The sequence below is a fragment of the Triturus cristatus genome, chromosome 1_2, assembly GCF_964204655.1.
Source record: "Triturus cristatus chromosome 1_2, aTriCri1.1, whole genome shotgun sequence".
NCBI lineage: Eukaryota > Metazoa > Chordata > Amphibia > Caudata > Salamandridae > Triturus > Triturus cristatus.
In genome coordinates this window covers 687,092,048-687,112,277 of record NC_140580.1, presented here as the reverse complement: position 1 = coordinate 687,112,277, position 20,230 = coordinate 687,092,048, and positions in this window count along the sequence as shown.

The window sequence follows — 20,230 nt, the reverse complement described above, 5'->3', positions numbered from 1 at the left end:
ATCCTAAGGACACTGACAGGCGCCCACCACGCCTAGAGGAGGGGCGCCCTTAGTAGCGCCATGGGACTGGACCTTCCCCAGGGCCGAAAACGGGGCTGAATGAGGTGACGTCATCGGGGTGCGCTGCAAGGATATTTAAGTCAGCGCCCTGCGATCTTCAGCCTCTTTGTCCCCTTGAACCTCTGGCAAGCTGTAGAGGCACATCGTCTACCTCTGTTACTCTCCCCCTCAGATTGTGAGGTCAAAGGGGGAGCCCGTGTTCTTTTTTGACCTTCTTGCCCTGCTCCGCCCCCTTCTCTGCTATTGGGCGGTTTGCAGGTTTCAAAGGGCGCTCAATCCCTATGCGTCCCTTTTAGCAGGCTTTTCTATCCCCTCGGGTACTCCCGTCCCCAGGAGACGTTTCCCACGGGCCCTTACTGGGTCCTGCTTCGCCTCCCTTGGCCCGTGTCTCAACTTCTAATTCCCGTATTTTAGCATAGGGTTGCCATCCAGAATTGATCATTCTGGCCACTGGTATCCCAGTACTAACCTATGAGACACTCGTAACGAGGACATAATAAGGTTGGTGTACAATTGACTGAATGATTGCCTAACTCCCAACAAGCATTTCTCTCCCTAGAGTATCATTTTTGGCATTTGTGTAGGTACAGTTTTGACAGGGCTGTCACACGTCCAATATCATTATATTGGTTAATATAAAGGTAAATACATTTTTGCAGACAAACTTCTCATTGGTGTAAGTTGTCCTTGAAATAGGAGTGGTAGTGGCAGGCAGCGATGTCAGCAACAGCCCAAATGTTATAAGGCTATTGCCTTGTTTGTCACCTCATCACAAATCTATCTCTATAACACCATGTGAATGCCACTTCAGTTATTCATGGACTTAGGTCCTGATATGTTATGCTTAATGCAGTCACCGTTTTACACAGAAACTTGTTTGTGACGTTACTTTTTTTGCACTGTGATGGATGTATATCATGGCATAAAAATGACAATGCAGTGAAAATCGCAGTACCCTGCACTATTAATATTAACCAGACAGGATTATGTTGCGAGAATCCCAATTGCAAACATTGATTTTTGTGAATCACAGGCTCTACAACCTCAGGCCTATTTAATACATCAGGCCCTTTAGGGCCAGATTGGCAGAATACAGGGTGGTACTTACCTCAGCCATTACCCTAGGGTGTGGTAGTCAACATATGCAGTAAAAATCTCTGATTTAAAGTTTTTCTCTGGAATATGAGGAATTACAAGAGGGGTTGCTGCTTTTCACCCCAAATTTTGCAAGTCTCTGTTTTTACTAGGCTTATTTTGTCATGGAAGATTTGGTATGTTTGACCTACTAAAACGCACCCTGAGATTACTGCACAATTCATAATTTCGATTTCTGTGCAAAGTGAGAGTTACACAGGCACTCCAAATTCGCAGATCACTTGGAGTTACGGCCTTAGGGCCAGATTTATCAAGGTAAATTGTGTTCACAAATGCTGAATTGCGATCGTAATTTAGCTGTGTGCTATGTAGGTAGGCAAAAACCTACTAGCAAAATAAGGAATTGCAAAAATTGTGATTCCCTATTTTGGGCATGCATTTAGAGGATCGCAATTTACGATTCCCTAAATTCTATGCCCCAAGGCATCGCAAATTGCGATATTGCCTTAAGGAATCGCAAATTATCGCCAACTTCAAGCTTGTGGTAATTTGCGGTTTCCTGGAAAAAAACACATTTTTTGCTTTTTTCAAAGTGCCATGTGGCACACATACATGTCCTGAGGGCATGTATGTGCGCAAAATGTGCCCACATGCACATTTCAGGGGTGCAACAAGGTGTCCTTTTGAAACCCTTGAAATTGGGTGCGCAATTTGCGAGTGCCTATTGGGTGCTCTCAATTTGCGCACGCAATTCCCATTCATTCTGATGGGCCTCTTGGAATGAATGGGAAGGGATTCCTTTATTGCGACTCACAATTTGCGAGTTGCAATTAAGGAATGCGTAGGAATCACAATTATTATTGCAATTTTTACATACATAGCAGTGACGAGTCATTAATAGCGATTCGCAAAAAATCGATATTAAGGACTTGCAAATCTGTTTTATGATACATATGCCCCTTAGTCCTTTTATAGAATGAACTGCATCCACATGGAGAGGCAGTAAAGCACTTTACAACTTGTTATACCCAAAATAAAAAACAGTAAAAAAGAACGTAAAACTATGTATTAGTTTACATTTTTAGCATGTATTGACAAAGCAGATATATGATAGAGTTATTGGAATCGGTCAGAGATTCTACAAGAGGATTTCTGGTAGCAGCAAGTAAGTAGAAATTAGTGTTTGAGAAGGTTTGCATGGCAAAATCTCAACCACAAAACCATCAAGTTTAAACACATAGGGGCAGATTTACAATGCCCTTGCGCCACTTTTGCGCCGCCGTTGCGTCACTTTTGTGACGCAGCGGCGGCGTAAACCATGCGCCACATTGCGCCCCATTTACAACGTGACGCATCTAGGGAGATGCGTCACGTTGTGAAGCCCTGCGCCACATGAAACCTGCGTCAGGGTTCATGTGGGTGTTCCAGCGCAGGGGGGGCGTTCCGGCACAGGAACGCCTCGGACAAGAGACGCAGTGAAATCTACAAGATTTAAGCGCAGTCACTTTTCCGACGCTGGTGCGTCAAATCCTTACGCCTGCTTCAAGCAGGCGTAAGGTCTGACGCACCATGTTAGGGACAGGGTAGGTTGGAACAGTGCTAGAGTTGCGTCGTGCTTGCGACACAACTTCAGCACTACGCCAACGTTACACCGGCAGATGCGTCACGCATCTGCTTATCCTTGCGCCACGATGCACCGCATTGTAAATGCGGCGCATCAGCGGTGGCGCAAGGGCAAACTTGTGTGATGCATCTTCCCTGGCGCATCCTTGCTGATTTGCAGGGATGCGCCAGGGAACGTAAATTTGCCCCATATTATGTAAAAAAAAAAAGAACAAATATAAAAGTATTGTGGTTCCAAACTATTGACATTAACAGGTGAAGTATATATCAGAATTAATTGACTTACTTACTAAAGTTTTTTTTAAATTATGTATAACAATAACAAAAACGCATCAATGAGTGAAGTTATAAATTTCAGTAATTTTATTTTACAAATACAAAAAAAGAGTGTCTAAGTAAATATATAATATTCGTAATGTGTCTTAAAAATTATTTGCATTAAAATATAAACTTGTATTTATTTTATAAATGATAAAATATCAAACATTTCAAATGTTTTTAACCAGTATGAATAATATTTGATAATGTTTAACAGAGATTAGTATTTCTCAAAGCCTAAAAAATATAACAAGTAAAATGTTCAAAAAGAAAACACAATAGGAAAATAATTACAATAAATAACATGATATATATTTTTTAATTAAATATTCCAAGACTATATAAAAAACTTCCAAAGTAAAGTAAAAAGTAGCAACCTAACACAATCCAAAATCATTGAAAAATAACAAATGACAAACAATTGAAATATAGTCTTCTAACTACAATCTAACAAACATGCATACACTGTGGGAGTAGAGTACATTTTTCTAATTTTACTACAGACTAGCAGACATTGGGAAAGTGCATCAACAGGGAGCAGATGGACTACTCTAATTCCAGTCCAACAAACACTGTGGAAAATGCATACATTTAGGACCAGTGTTGCTATTCTAATTCCAGTCCAACACATGTTGGAGAGAGTGTACACAATGGGAAGTAGGGAGTAAGATGATCTACCCCACTACAGTCCAACAAGCACTGGGGTAAGGGTATATAGAGGACTCTGATATATTATTCTAGCGCTAGTCTGAAAATCATTGGGGAAAGTGCATACATTCAGTCATGTTTACTATTCAAACTCCAGTCTAACAAACATTATACAGAATGCATACATTGGAGATCAGCTGAACTGTGCAAAACTCAGTCTAATAAACATTTGGGAAAGTGCATGCATTAGGGTATCAGATCTAATCTTCTAACTTAACTCCAGCAAAGATTGGGAAGAATGCATACTATGGACAAATTAATAAAATAAATAAATAATAAATGAAAAAATCAATCACCTAACATTAAATAATTTACATTTGAAAACAAACACTACCAACTTAATCTCCTAATAAACTCAGCAAACTGAAATACAATTATATAGTAACATATTATTATTTTAAAATATTTTAAATATCAGAATCAGGTAAGAATCAAATAAATTATCTTAGGCAATAAAGCAGCATAACAATTTTTTTTTACGATAAACAATTTTTCAAACTTTAATATTACAGTAAAAAAGGTTAAAAAAAATATAGCTACTATAATTCCTTCCGCCCAGTGTTTACATACTTCTTGCAATAAGAAAGATACTCCACTCGTGTGGTAGAGTCTATGACCAGTGACTAATACAGATGAATACTGACACCATATGAAGTGAATGTGGTCTATTCATAATCCCTGGTTTGCTCTATTCTTGTCTCAGGTAATCAGCCTGGCTATGCAGGTAGGGTATGGTTTTCACTAGGAAAAGTGTAGGAACTCTGAGTGGCAGTAATTTTATGGATCCCTCAGATTCAGGAACTTTCCCATACAAAAATGTTATGAAAATTATGTATTTTATTCAAAGTTTGGCTTTTGCAAACAATTTTGGGTAAGAAATTATCTGAGATCCATGCAAGCCACACCACCCTGGACTCCCCTAGTCTCTAGTTTTCAGAAATACAGAGGGTTCAATGGGTTTCCAAATTGCTAGTTGATGCAGACCCTAGATAGTATGGCAATTTACTGTAGCAAGTGGTAGGAAATTCTGATGTACCCCCACTCTGTGGGTGGTTATGTCAAAACTAGGCTAAATGAATCAAAATTTCCTCTAGCTTGCCATAGCGATCAGGATGCTTTAAAACCAAGGGGTGCAGAATGACTGTTTGGACAGCTTGGGAGTAAACCCCTGTAAAAACAATGCCTCTTTTTGCATGATCATACGTGTTTCTTGGCCTGATGCTGTTATGTTTTGAATGTTATAGGAACACTGCTTACCAGGTCCCACTGCATGTGCTTTGACCTCTAAGAACTTGTCAAATTGGTTGAAATCCCTGTTTAGGCCATACGTCCCTAGTATATAGTTCCCCATGTGACCAGGACATATATGCATAGCAGCACTCATTGTACCGCCGCTAAAGTGACAATGTACAACATGACCCCAGGACTGACACGGCAACCCAAGTGTGCAGTTTTAAAACTGCCAATTTGACCTGGAGAAAGAACCCTTTTGTTAGGCCTAAATCTTCCTTTTTGATACTTATAACTCACTCCTAAAGTAGGCTCTACATGGCAATAGGGAAGGTTACATAGTGATTAAAGTGATTAAAAAGTATGGCATATGTACTTATGTTTTACATGTTCTGGTAGTGAAAAATCTTCAAAGTCATTATTCACTGTGGCAAGGCTGGCTCTCCACTAGAAAACCACTGAGCAGCTTTATCACAACATATGAAGCATAACTTCAGTTTGGGACCTGCTAGAAAAATTATCCAATGACTCATTTTAATAGTAACTTAAAATCCAACCTAATAGTCAAATAGTATTTAAAACTGCTATATTTGAAAATGTCTCTTTTAGATAGTTGGCATTTTGCTTCCTGTGCCAAATGTGCCTTTTTGTCAGTGTTCAGTGCTCCCTGACTGTTAATAGCTCTTCTAAGGTGAGATGTATATTGCTCCCAGGCAGGGGACACAGGTCTTTGGTGTGGGGAGAAGGTATTTCCCCTAACAGGATGGCAATCTGGGCTGTGCGCAGGAACTTAATTAAACTTCCAAACGTACCTCTCCTGTCACAGGCAGATGTATCTCATACCTAGGCTTGCCCCATCACTGCCAGACCACAATCCCATTAGGAAAGGGGCTGCCCCCAGAACCAGTTTTGAGTGACCACAAGGGAGGATTTGCCTCCTATCATAGACATACCTCTGGGTGGGCACAGGGAGCTCTGCACAAGGCAGGAAAGGTTCTGACATGTTGGTTTTAGATAACAAGGGACAATCTGATATAGGTTACAATAAAATACACCAGAAGTACTGCAAAAGTGGATATGGTCTCCACTGAGAATATGGACTCTATTGGGTAGGGAGTGGTGAAGACTTTCACCCACCCACAAACTGGCAGTGGGCATAAATGTAGCACCCCCACTACTGGTTTCAGAACACATCTAGCGCTGCAGAAGACAGAAGAAGTATTGCACCTGCTGTTAAACCTGTGAAGAGAGACCCCCCAGGGCTGCACCTGCTCTTAATTGTACCCAAGACTAAGAAGTGGACTCCAAGATGATTGACCTCCTTTTCACCGACAGTCTGACAAAAGGTACAAGAAGCTCACCTTCATGAAGAGCCGAGCTGCCCAATTCCAATTGGAATGTCCCCGGAGCCTGCTTGTGGCCTTCCTGGAGTGTTTCCTGACCCCCCAAATTATGTCCCTAAGATCCTGAGACCCTTGGATAAGTGTCACAGTGCACTTCTCCTGTCTAACCCTAAAAGCTGGGACTTTTTAGAGGATTTTTGCCTGGAGAACCAACAGATGACGAGACATACCTGTGAAGTCAATATGATGAAGGTGCATTGCCGCTGCTCCAAAGATTTGGAGTGCTCTCACTTAGAGCTTTTCTACAGGAGCAAATCCATTGCAGCAGGATCTAGCAGAGAAGGTATTTGACCTCTTGAAGCCCTGTTCGGTTACAGCTCACAGCCTTGCCCTGCTGTTGGAATCTCTGCTCCAAAAAGCGACTAAGTTTGAAGGTAGAAATTTGCACCCGGTAAAGGTCTCTAATGTATCCTGTCACCGGGGGACCGTGCATGGGTGTGAATTTTGAATTTCTGCCTCTTAGAGCTTTATCATCAAAAATCAACTGCTTCAGCTGGCCTTTTTCCAATGGCTATCCAGCCTCATGGAACCCATCTCTGCTACATCCTGCTGTCTTGCCCTGCTAAGGATTGTTGACTTCCATTTCTAAGTCACAGTGAAAAAACTTCAGACCGGGTTGAAACTAATCCCTGTATCTGTCATGCACTCCATTGCGGTAGAAATTACCTTTTGACTTTGGCCCAGTCTAGAGTGACCAGGTGCGGTTGGCGCTTTCTGCTTTTAAAAATTCAAATTTTTGTTGATTTTTATGGTGGTTTATTGTCTATAATTTGAAGTGAGATTTTAATTGTGTTGTGTTTTTAAAAGTTTTAATACTGATACATTCTTTACACATTTTTCTCAAGTTAAGCCTGTCTGCTCTGTGCTACATACTGGTATCAAGGGATAAGGTCAGGTTTAAATCATTGGGACCTAACTGGACCTGGTCCAGCATTGTGAAATTTTACTTGATGAAGACTAAAAATCCCTCCAACTAATGATCCACATTCTCATAACCCTCGGCGGTGCCTCCTGGCATGGCCGGTACAGGTAACAGTGGTGGGATGGGTGTGGGGCCGTAAGTCGGCTGACGACGGGATAGGGAAAGTAAAATAAAAACAAAATAAAACCACTTACCTTGCTACGCTGCACCGCCGACTTAATTTTCTTACACTATCCCATCATCTGTCAACTTTCCGCTGCCCCCTCTTCCCCCGTCACTGTTACCTGTGCTGGGCATGCATGGGTGCATCTACCAGCCCACCAAGGTGGCAGGACGGGTACTCCACTGAGCAGCTGGCTTCCCCACCTGCCCTATCACGACCTTACAGTGGGCTGACAGTCGCACAACGGAGGACCAAGCCTGATTGCAATGCAGCTCACACAGTAAACTGCTGGACTCACCCTGACTGTGCTCCCAGCCAGTCGGGGGGTATTTTTCAAGGCAAAATGCTTGCTGCAGGGACAGCGCTGTCCAACCCTATAGCATTGGTGCACTTCTTATATGTACCAGTGTCATACTACCTTAGGTCATCATTTGACCATTTTAATCGATGTACCACCAACTGGCAAATGGTGGAGTCCTCGCCAGTGAAATGTCGGTGGTAAGGCAAATTGGGATCTGGGCGGTGGTAGAAATGTCTGCACTGCCTGCATTCAGTGCTCCCACCACTTTTGCTGCTGCGGCGGAGGCACCAATGTTGGCTGCAGCGGCGGTCACACAGCAGTACTCCCGGCCGCTGCTTAATCTGGTCATACTGCAAGGGAAGCGGCCAGGAAGACTGCCAGAAAGTGATGGTGGTCACCCAGAGCACCAGGGTCGTAATCAGGCCCAAAGTCATCAGACCCTTGGCCCAGATTTAGAAAGCATTTATTTCTCATTTGCATTACTTCTTTAACACAGACCAAAAGAAAATCCAGCCTAGTATTAACAAACCTATGCAAATGTTGGTTTGCATTGTTTAGAAATCAAGAGTAATGCAACCCAGCATAATCGGTGACTGGCGTTGCTTTGCTGCATCAAGGATCTTCCATCAGTGGGTCATTGATTTAGATGCAAATCCATCTCTACAAAGAATTGAAGACATATTTGTGCCAAGATTCTGCTACTCCCTGAGGCTGGTGTAGCAAGCAGGGATATTTTTCTATTTCACCTTGTTTTTTCCTCTTTGCACGTGTGCTGCATTCTGCTTTAATGCATAGTTTTTGCAGAGGAAGGCACCTCTTCCTAATCAAAAACTATGCTGACAACAATGCATGCACCCTAGGACTATTGCGCAAGGGTGTCTAAATTAGAACTAGGGGTGGGCGGAATTTGCGTAATCGCGTTACGCAAATCTCCGCGAAACGGTAAAAAATCTCCGCGAACACGCAGAAATTCCGCGAACACGCGGAATTGCTTGTTCGCGATACTTTTTTCCTGTTCGCGATCGCTGTTTGCGTGCTCGGGGTGAAATATCTCGCGAACAAGCATATTGAGAACGCGAACAAGCAAAAAATTTCGCGAAATCGCGGAACGCAGATTTTTGGGCAATTTCGCGTTCTCCGCGGAACGCGAAATTACCCAAATTCCGCAAATTCCGCGAACGGAACGGAATTTACCGCCCAGGCCTAATTAGAACTTGACTTTTGAAAGTGCAACAGTGCAGGTAGAGAGCTGAACTGTGCCATTTCTTTTTAGGCCTAACACATTTCTGTTCGCTCCAGTTCAAGCAAGGCAGTGCAACAACTTTGTGTGCTGTCATGCCCTGTGTTAACTCTTTATAAATATGGGCCTTAATACTTTAAAGCAGAGTACTTTGGTGCTTGTGATGTGTAGCAAACCACATAAGATGTGCAGTCTTTGGACAAACATTTCGTACTTTTTACGTGTTACCTTTGAACTGATGCACATTAACTCTTTCAGTATATCTTTGCTGGTGTGACACCTCTTCCCAAGGAGGGGGGCACAACTAAAAGTTAAGCAACTCACATCTTTCATCTTATTTAAATCTTTGTGAAGAAGAATGATTGCAAAGGTTTTTTTTTTAGAAAACAAGCAGGGGAATTTTTTGCATAATATTTATTTTGTTTGTTGAAAGTCTTCTGTAAAATTTAATATATATTACAAATAAGAATATAGATTGAGCAAAAGTACATGACAATATTAATAAAGTATTTGCAGATTTCAAACTCTTAAAAAGTACATACATAGAAAATGCTACAAATCTTTAAAATATATATAAAATCTGAATTTCCAACATGGTCACTATGAAATATAAAGGTAAAAATATACTTGAAATGCACACGCCCTGCGTAATAAATTGCTTGTGTAAACAACAATTTGTGGCTACCCTAATAAATTTATTCAATTACAAAATACAGAAGATGCCGGGTCACGTCTTGCAAAATGTAAATATTCTCAGTAAACGTACATTGGCAAGTCATCATGTCCAATTAGACCTAAGTACATTAACACGTAATACAATTGATATATTAATTCATTAAAATCTTTTCAAAACATTTTTTCTTCCCTAACATTCTAAATGGGTTTATTTTTTTATTGTACTATTAACATGATGAAATGCATCCTGTTGCTGGAAGGATTTCCAATAATTGTTTCTCACTGGTGTTCATAACACCCAAATGCCCATAGAATTACAACTATCTCACGGTGACCTTGAAATGACCTCTCATGATGCATGACTAGATTTGAAATGGGCCAGCTCCACAGATACAAAAAGTAACTGACTGTATGGCTTTTATTGATTATTTTATATCAATCCCTCTGAAACATGTTCATTTCTTTGTCCAGCACAAGTCTAGCGATCTATTGTTCACCGTCAGCAGAACTTTAAACGCTATGGAAAGTGATTGATGCAAACGCTTTCACAGGGATAGATGGCCCCACCATCCATATGTTTGTAGTATGATTGAGGTGGAAAAAAACACAGACAACAGAAACAAATGTTAATAATTTGTTCTAGAAAGCTTGGTAAGGAGACCATTTATATAAACCTTGTCAATTTGAATTGGAAACAAACCCAGAGTCCAAGTATAGCGATCCAGAGCTGATATTAGAGCTGAGATGAATTCACAACTACTATATTCCTTGTGTTAATATCAAAACTGCAAGCAATTCTTTATTAAAATACAATTTTAAATATTGGCCTGCCACAATATCATGCACAATATATATAAACAGGTAACTATAAATTTACTATTCTAAACTCAGCATCTATTTATTCTGACAATGTATCTGTGTGTGTGCGTATGTGTGTCTGTATGTGTATAATATATATACATATATAGACTGCCACGTAGCTAGTAACCAACTGGTGCAGCAGTTTACACAACAACTGACAAAGTGATACAGATATTCACACAGTTTAGTCACTATCCAATATATTTAGTGAGACACTATAAATTAGTCAAGTAAACAGTCAATCACACTGCTACTAAATCCTCCATCCAGATATTTATATATCCACTCATTCTTCAATGCAGATTGCTATATATATAATACATATTTAAATAACGAACCAAACCACATTCACTGGATGATGTCATCAGTGATCTCATCAGTGATGTCATTTGAGATATCATCAGTGATGTCATCAGTGATGCCACTGACCATGTCATGAATGATGCAATATGTGACATCATCAGCAGTGGATTGCAGGCGCGCGAGTTATAGTTAGCAGAACAAACTATAACGGAGGAATTTCAATGGTTTTGTAGGAGTGAAATGTTCAGCTAACTATAACAGCCCTGAAACTTATGGTTTTTTCAGTGAATTTCTAAGGTTGTTAAATGCAAATTCCTAACTATAACATGTCTGAAACCTATGTTTTTTTCAGTGAGATACATATATATATATATATTTATTCGATTGTATCCCAATGTTGACGCCGGCGCTCCCCTCTAGGGCGGTGCATTCTTTCCGACGGGGAACAGTCGGTTTAATATTACTTCGAAAAGAACAAAAAGCGCTGCCTGACGACAGAACACTTTGTAGTATAAGAAAGCACTCACTTGTGTGTTGAAGTTCAAAGGCGCTTTATTTGCAAAAACGCTGCTTCACCCAACACGTTTCACCTCTCCTGAGGCTTGATCACGGGATGCAGTTTGTGTGACACAGACTTCTTTTATTTCTACATTTTTGCATGCGCTCATCTTTTGTTGTTTCTCTCATGATGCCATGTGGTTGTTGTAGTGTGCACGTGAATTAATATACAAATGTACATTTTTTCATTTTTTTATCAGCATTTCTATTTTTCAGTGCTCTTATATTGTGCTACATAAAAAGTCTTTCTGTTATGTGTGATTATTCAAAGTTTTTCGATTTTTTATTTGGGAAGCCAATAAATTGGCGCGTGCATTCAGCATTATTCGCGAAACCATTGCAAAATATCTGCACTTAGAGATATCACTATAATTAACTACTGAACAGATTTACAATAAATAAGCAAATAGCACTTCCTTGAACTCAAATGTACGTCCCTGCCAAATTTGATGTAAGTCCATTCAGCGGTTCGGGCTGTAGAGGTGACTAAAGTTTCCTATGGGAACTAACATTACAAGCGCAACCTTATTTTGCATTCCAAGTTCTCAGTTCCCCCTGCACATATCACCCCCAAACTTTGCATAACAATACTACCCACCATGACACTTTCTAGGCAAAATTTCATGGACATTGGCCAAATGTTGCTGAAGTTATAGCCAAGTCAAAACATGCTTTTCTTTTGGAAACTAGGTCCTAATTATAACTACCTACTGTGACTGCCAGTCAGTGATATATATATATATATCACAAAGTAGTTATAGTTAGGCCAGAGATTCCATAGGAAAAGCCTTTTTTGTTTTACCTATAACTTTGGCACCTTTTGATGAATCACCACGAAACTTTCTAAAAAGAAGCGCTACTTTTTTGCCAAATTTGTGCATGGAAAGTTTCAAGGTGATCTGCCAAGCGGGGGCCGAGAAAAAAGGGGGTCCCTAAAAGCAAAATCCCTACACTTTTTCCAAAGACTTTATTAGGCAGTGTTACCAAAAGAACTGCCATACGGAATTGCGCTAAATTTTGCAGGAAAATTGATTTTGGTCCACAGATTGTGCTTCTTGTAATTTGTGTAAATATGTTGTGTAGTTTAAGAGAAATTAAGGTTCAAACATATTTGCATATCTGGATGATTCTGTTCGAGGGACTTTCGCAAAAGTCCCTTGACTCCAATTGAAAAAATTGAGCCAAGTGACTGGGCCAGGCAGATTTCTTCCCTTTGGCCAATTCACTCCCCTAGGAGTCAAACTCCACCGGTAGCGAGCACTTTGATTGGCTGCCAGCAACATGAGGAAAAGGTTGCTGGCAGTCATTACAGCACTCAGGGACTTAGTACTCTGTCCTGAAGTTAAAAATAAATAAATATGGAGGCAGGGTAATGCTACCCTACCCCTGTACTCACTGTGGGGAGGACTCGAAGGGACCCCCTGGAGGCAAAAAAAAATTGTATTTTTTGCTGCAATCATGCAAGACTCTTGTGGGATGACGGCAAAAAAAGCATGGCTGGACCATTTTTTACACAAAATCTATGGGGAAAGGGGCTTCAGTTGAACCCCCTCCCTGAGGCCATTACGGGCTTTGTGAACCCTATGCTCTGGGTCTGGATATATTCTTAAAGGGAATGGGGGCAAGGCCCCACTCCCCAAACCATTTTTTGCTCCTGTCTAGTGAGAGCATTTTTACATTTCCTGCCAAATGGGAGCAAACACTAAGGGACTGATTACAACATTGGCAGTGTGGGAGTGGGCTGCCAAACCAGCACCCTGCTCCCACACCACCCCTGCCCACCAGATTGCAAGTTTCCTCCTGGTATGGTGGGTGGTGCTTTGGTGGTCCAGAGGCGGTGAAGTTCTAAGGCTCATAAGTGAACCTTTGAACTGCAGCGCTGAGGGAGTGCCAAAGCAAGTTCTTGCACAGCATGGACTGTGCAGTCCATGCCAAGCAGAAATTGGGGTGCATTCACAAAAAGGGGCACACCATGTGCCCCCTTGCATCTACCCCCATGAACAGGGGCACCAGGGGGCTGAAGGGTCCCCTTACATTCCTGACTACCATTCTTTTCATTGCGGGATCACCGCCATGAAAAGTGTGTAGGGCAGGAAAGTCATAATATGTTTGGCGGTACCCCAGCGGCACTGCCAGCAAATTGCTGCCCCAGACCCCCGCACCCCAGCAGTTGTCCTATGGTGGTCCAACTGCCTAAGTTGTAGTACGGCCATTGTATTGCCAATGTGGTGGTAGCAACCACTCCTCCATGGGTTTGGTGGTCCTATGGACCTCCAAACTCGAAATTAGACCCTTAGTCTGCTCCCAGCTGGCAGAAGATTTAAACATGCTCTTGCAAGCGGGGAGAAGACTTGTGTTCTGTTTTGCTGCCCGCAATGATGTGGTCAGGGAAACAGAACACATATTGCGCCCGCCTGGAGGGAGAAAGCATAAGTAACTGCTTCCTCTGGGTGGGAGCAGTGCTGGCTCCTGCACCATGCAGGGAGCAGGCTGGTGCTGCGGGCATCAAATACTCAGGTATAATACTCCATGCCTTATGCCTCCCCTGCTCCCACAACTGCACAAACCTCTGTCCTTATTCGACAGTCCCTACAGGTAGGCTTCTCTCCCTGCACTGTAAGGAAATCATTTTGAGACCACCACTCTTGCGATCCTACTCCAACACAATAAAGCCACGCTAAACCTCGCCCTTATCAATGTACGATCCTTACCCAAACACAAATATGAAATAGCCAAACTTATTAATGCTGCAAGGCTAGATGTTCTCTTAATCACTAACTCCTGGGGTGATGATGCGACCGACCCAGATTTTGCTGTACCAGTTCCTTCTGGTTTCAAACTGTTTAGACTAGACAGACCGTTAAAAAGAGGTGGTAACCTCACTCTAGTTTGTCGCAGTTTGATTAATGCCCACTGCACTACTGTTCCTTCCACTGAATGCAAGGCATTTTTCTTTAAACTAGATCTCCATAAACAGGAGATGCTTAATGGCATGCTTCTATACTGACCCCCAGGGTCTAAAAGTACATTTCTACATAACTTTCAATCCTTGATGGAATTTGGCCTCCAATTCGCCAACTTTATTATTCTTGGTGACATCAACTTACAGCAAGAATCTATCAATGAAAAAGACACCTTAACCTTCTTAGAGATGGCATCAGAACTAGGACTTAGACAACTTATCAGAGACCCCACACATCCGGCCGGCCACACACTTGACGGACTCTTCTCCAATAATACTGCCATTACAATCCTCAAGATGCTTCCACTTAGCTGGTCGGATCATCGAGCCATAATATTTTAATATATACAGCCATCTAAGGGACTGGCCTCTTCTAAGCCAGCCTAATCTGTGACCTATAGCGCATGGCACAAAAAAGACACCATGACACTATCCCGTTCCATTGTCAACCTGACCTTCCTCTCTACACTAACTTATCAGCTACTGCCTATGCGTCCTGGCTTAATTCAGCCTTCTATAAACTAGCTCCACTAACCACACCCCATAATAATAGAGAGGAACCATCTGCCCCGTGGTTCTCGAAAGCTCTGAGACTAGAAAAACAAACCTGCAGAAGGCAAGAAAGGCATTGGCGTAAGCACTATGTTGCTCAAGATAAACAGTTATAAAACATGGTGCTGCTAAATATAAAGCCCTTCTAATTAACTAAAAGAGCCTCTACTATACTCAAATGTTCGAGAATGCATCAAATCCAACAAGGAACTGTTTTAGGTGGTCACGAAGCTTACCTCTGTCCCGAAAAATATTCTCGACCACACACAGTCAACAGTTCTGTGATACTTTGGCCATTACGTTCAAAGATAAGGTCGACCAAATTTTTATTTTATTCGAAAACTCATTATCCAATTATACAATCAAGCTGAGACAGCAGAATGTTCTTGGCTACACCCCGCTTTCGGAATTTACATCCACCACGCCTAATTAAGTAGCTGCTCTTCTATTAGTATCTAAATCAGGATCTCCTGATGACCGATGCCCTCTCAGGAGTCCGAAACTTGCTCCAGAACCTATCTCCACCTACTCATCATCCTCTTTTAATCTAAGGTCCTTGCAAGGGGTGTTTCCCACCATGTGGAAACGGGCCTGTATCCTTTCTCTACTAAAAAAGTCAAATCTTGATATTATGACCCCAACAGCTATCGTCCCATCTTTAGGCTTCCTCTTCCAGCAAAACTCATGGAAAAGATTATTAATTTAGAATTGTCAAAATTCATCCTCGTCAACCATCTATTAGATCTCAGCCAGTTTGGTTTTAGGGCAGATCACAGAATAGAAACTGCTCTCATCAAAACCACAGAATAAATAATTTTCTCATTGGACATTGGGGGTTCAGCTGCTCTCATTTTGCTGGACTTATCTGCAGCATTTGTTACAGTGGACCATAAGCTTCTGGCTCACCACTTGAATGCCTTAGGAGTCAAAGATAAGGTCCTTTCTCTCGTCTTCCTCTCAGAGAGGACCAAAACTCTGGCGTTGGGCAAATATGATTCCCTACCTTTTACATTGACTTGTGGGGTTCCACAGGGCTTTTCCTTGAGCCCATCCCTGTTGAATATTTATGTTTCAGAACTAGCATCCTGAATTAAGCTTCAATTTAAACCCCACCTCCTATGCTGATGACACGCAGTTAGTAGTAACAGCAGTTGCTAAAGATTCTTCGGGTCCATCAAGACTCCATGACTGTATGGGTGCCATCAGCTCATGGATGAGTAAGAACTGCTTAAAACTTAACTCTGGTAAAACCAAGGTATTCCTGTTCCTGGAAGCCTCCTCCCTGCATAGTCCCCATCTTTGTTCGGGCTGGACTGTTCCCATTGGGCACAGGGTCAAGACTGATTTGCATATGGCTGGGTCCAAACTGGAATGGCTTGCTGAGCACAAAAACGATGGATTTAGGCCCAGATCTCTGTACTGGGGTGATTGTATGACATTGTTCTGCATTCTGTCCATCAATAGTTCTTTTTGCATTTGTCACCCTGAGTGGGCTGGGTATGTTCAGACGTGAGTCCCGTGCTCTCCATGCCACTGGAATGAAGCTATCCTGGCTGAAGAGGGGTGAAACCCCGAAACCGGTCCTAGGATACTTGTTTCCAGTCCAGGGAGGACCTGGCCTGGCAGTTCGGACTGGACTGTTCCCATTGGGCTAGGGTCAAGACTGATTTGCATATTGCTGGGTCCAAACTGGAATGGCATGGTGAGCAAAAACACCATGGATTTAGGCCCAGATCTCTGTACTGGGGTGAATGTATGACATTGTTCTGTATTCTGTCCATCAATAGTTCTTTTTGCATCTGACAGTCTAGGTCCCCCATCTTTACATGTGACAAAGTCCAAAAACCTGGGTTTCATTATTGATGATAAGCTCAAATTTCAAGCACAAGTATCTAAGTTAGTTTCATCCTTCTTTCATACCCTTAGGATGATAAGGAAAATCCTCCCTTTCCTTCCCTGCAAGACCAGGAAAATCGAGATTACAACATTAGTCCTCTCAAAACTGAACTACTGCAATGGACCGTACATGAACATACAGGGAAAATTGATTGGAAGGCTCCAATTGGTCCAGAATGCAGCAGCCAGAATGATTTTGAATCTCTCAAAATTTCTCAGTTCACAAGCGAATTAAATTCAAGGCCCTTTGTATGGCTCACAAAGCCTTACATCAGGCAGGACCTGAATTCTTATGGAATCATCTTAACTGGTACACTCCTAACCGACATCTGCGTTCGGCTACAGCCAGAACTATCGCCATTGCTAAATTCAAGAAAGTAAACTGGAAGGAAGGAGTTTTGACACCAGCACGACCTGGCTATGGAACACTCTTCCTCCACATCTCAGAGCTACTTCCCACCTGCTCTCATTCAGGAAAGAGCTTAAAACGTGGCTGTTCAACAACTAATTGACCATTCTCAGCATGCTATGGCTCCGCAAGAGCCAAGACACCCACAGGTATACATATACATTTTGTTAATATAAGATAAAATAAAATAAATATGAGATGATAACATATTAATACTTTTGGCTACTACAGCAAGTACTTTATCAAAATTATCTTGATCATTTTTTCCCAAACACATAGGAGCTTCCATTTGTGATCATTTCCACATTTCATTGTAGTCTGTATATAGGAATATTTAGAATGAGGGGATTTGGGAACTAATAGGAAATCAGATAAATTCATATCCTCAGAGAAAAGAGAAAGATGTTGTTTAACTGCAGACAGTGTGGAATGATCTAACCTCTGCTGGCATAGCTTTCCCACTGAATAGGTTGTAATAGTGTTTGAATAGGTTGACTGTGAGGTCTGGTCTACTAGACTTAAACTCGGAGGTGAAAGTTAGAAAATTAGAATAACAACCAATAATGTCTATTGGCCACAATAACCACCCACCAGGATTTTTAAGTGACGAGTTAAATGCACCATTTTGTATCACACTATTTAACTGGTCCTTTGTATAAGACTGCCAATTATCAAAACAGGCAATCAAAGGGATTATCAGGGCATTCAGTTCTTTAATTTTAGCAAATCCCAGACAAGCAGTCTTTTGGACCATTTCATTTATATCAAAAATAATTTGAGTAGGAATCTGACCGGCTCGAAATAGAGTTTTTGTACCCTGGATCTACCCGAGTTTTGCACCCCAAATCGATTTCAGATCAATATTGTCTTTCCATTAATCATAACCTTTAAGGGCCAGTTGTTTGCAAAATTAAGCTGCATATATCAGCGTAGTCTGACTAAGCATGTACTTTTTTTTAACAGGATTGGAACCAATTTAAAATAGTATAATGTTGGGTTTGAAAGATCATAACCTGTGAAATAAGAGTGTTTATCTGTCTGTATTTTTTTACTTCCTTGTGGTGGAGTTGGACAATGTTCCCACTGGGAATAATTAAAATGGGGATGATGGCCACTTGCTTTATGGCCAAAATAATGCCCATAATGGTAACAGAACATCTCAGCATAGTTTGTGGAATTAAGATATAAATCTTCTAAGTAAAACACAGTATAATATTGCAATTGTGAACACATTGAATTCACAGTATCAACATCCCAGTCATCTGGTTGTAACCCTGGTACAATTACGTCACGTCAGTTACTGGAACGGCTGTAATGTTGACAAGGGACAAGTCTTGTTTCAGTTTGTGTGAAGAGGAATAGAGAGCCAACACCTCGTTGAACAGTTCTATAGCCGAAAGTTCTGGGAGGTAATGGCCATTTATCAGAAGAGAAAAGACAGTCATGAATCCAATCCACATGAATAAGAGATCCAAAAAAGAAAAGATGCTCTACCTGTATATCCAAGGAGGGACTAGATAAGTGTGTTTAAATAAAGCAATGAAAACACAAATCTGTGCTAGAGATGAATGCAGAACCGAAGACCTGAAGACACTGATGAATTGTTTGATGAGACATTATCTTGATCCATATAGTCCCCTGAGGAACTCAAATGGAAAAGAGGCAACAACATCCATTGTAGAAGGTCGAGAAGTTGAAACAGGAACCAAATGGAGAAGAAGCAATGGTGGTGCTCATGGGCTGCAAAGGAAAGTCTTGAGGAGGACCACTCCTTGGCATACTATAGAGAATTGGCCATATAGTGTAACTTGACATGTTCAATGGAAACAAAGCGATTTTCCTTATGACCTGGAAGAGGTGGCAAACTCACAGTTCGTGTCCCTTGGACACCAAGAACTGGAAAAGGAGCACGGTGTGTTGGTCCAAATTACTTCCTAAGGGCCACTTTTTCGTGGACAAGGTCTTCAACTCTGGGAAGTCAACTGGATACAGGAATTTGAGTATCTGGACATGTAGAGATAGGTGCAGGTAAATGTTTGCAAGCTAGGTCATCATGCCTTTTTTTGTAGATTCTGTAGGATAGTACAGTGATTATCTACATTGAAGGTTGCGGCTGCCACCACAATCTCTAGACCACCAATATCTAGAACAGACATCTTGGTGCCAAAGAGCCTTTGCTACTGGGTCCATACATCCAAATGTCTTTTGGGAGATTATTAAGCACAAGTTGAACCCTATAGAGATGATCCAACCAACCACACCTTATACCAAATACTCTAGCCGTTAAGGATGGCCTCAAGTCACGGTTCATTCTCTCCACAACAGAACTGCCCTCCGGTCTAAATGGAGAAGAATAATGCTCTTGCACATCCATTGACTCGATTTAGTCAGGGTACGCCTTAGAGGCAAAAGCTTAACCTTGGTCTGAGTGGAATGCGAGTCAGGTATAAGTCCCAATAAAGACTTGCAAATCTTTAATAACAGTTCGAGCGTCAGCCGAGCGCTGTAGCCACACCCAGAGGAACCTGGAGCAAGAATCAAATGCAACCAAAATACATTTGAACGCAGTAACAGATGTTAAAGGACCACAATGAACTAAGTAAACACAGCCAAAAGGCTGATTGGAAATAAACAAACATGTCTGTGGTGAACGAGACACCGTCAAACTTTTAATTTGTTGACAGATGTCACAACCTAAAGCATATTTTCTGATACGTTGATATAAACCTTGCCACCAATAACGTTGTTGCAAAAGTGAACTAGTGGCAGCCACTCTGGCATGAGCCGAAGCAACTCCTTCATGTGCAGCAAAAATTAGAGATTGTCTGCGGACAAGGTTGTGGATACAATGTTCACCAACCCCAGGAATGGTTACAAAGGAAATATTGTTTTCATAAAAAAAAAATATATATATACTTAATTGGAAAACTTTTAGGTAAAGTGGTGCCTGC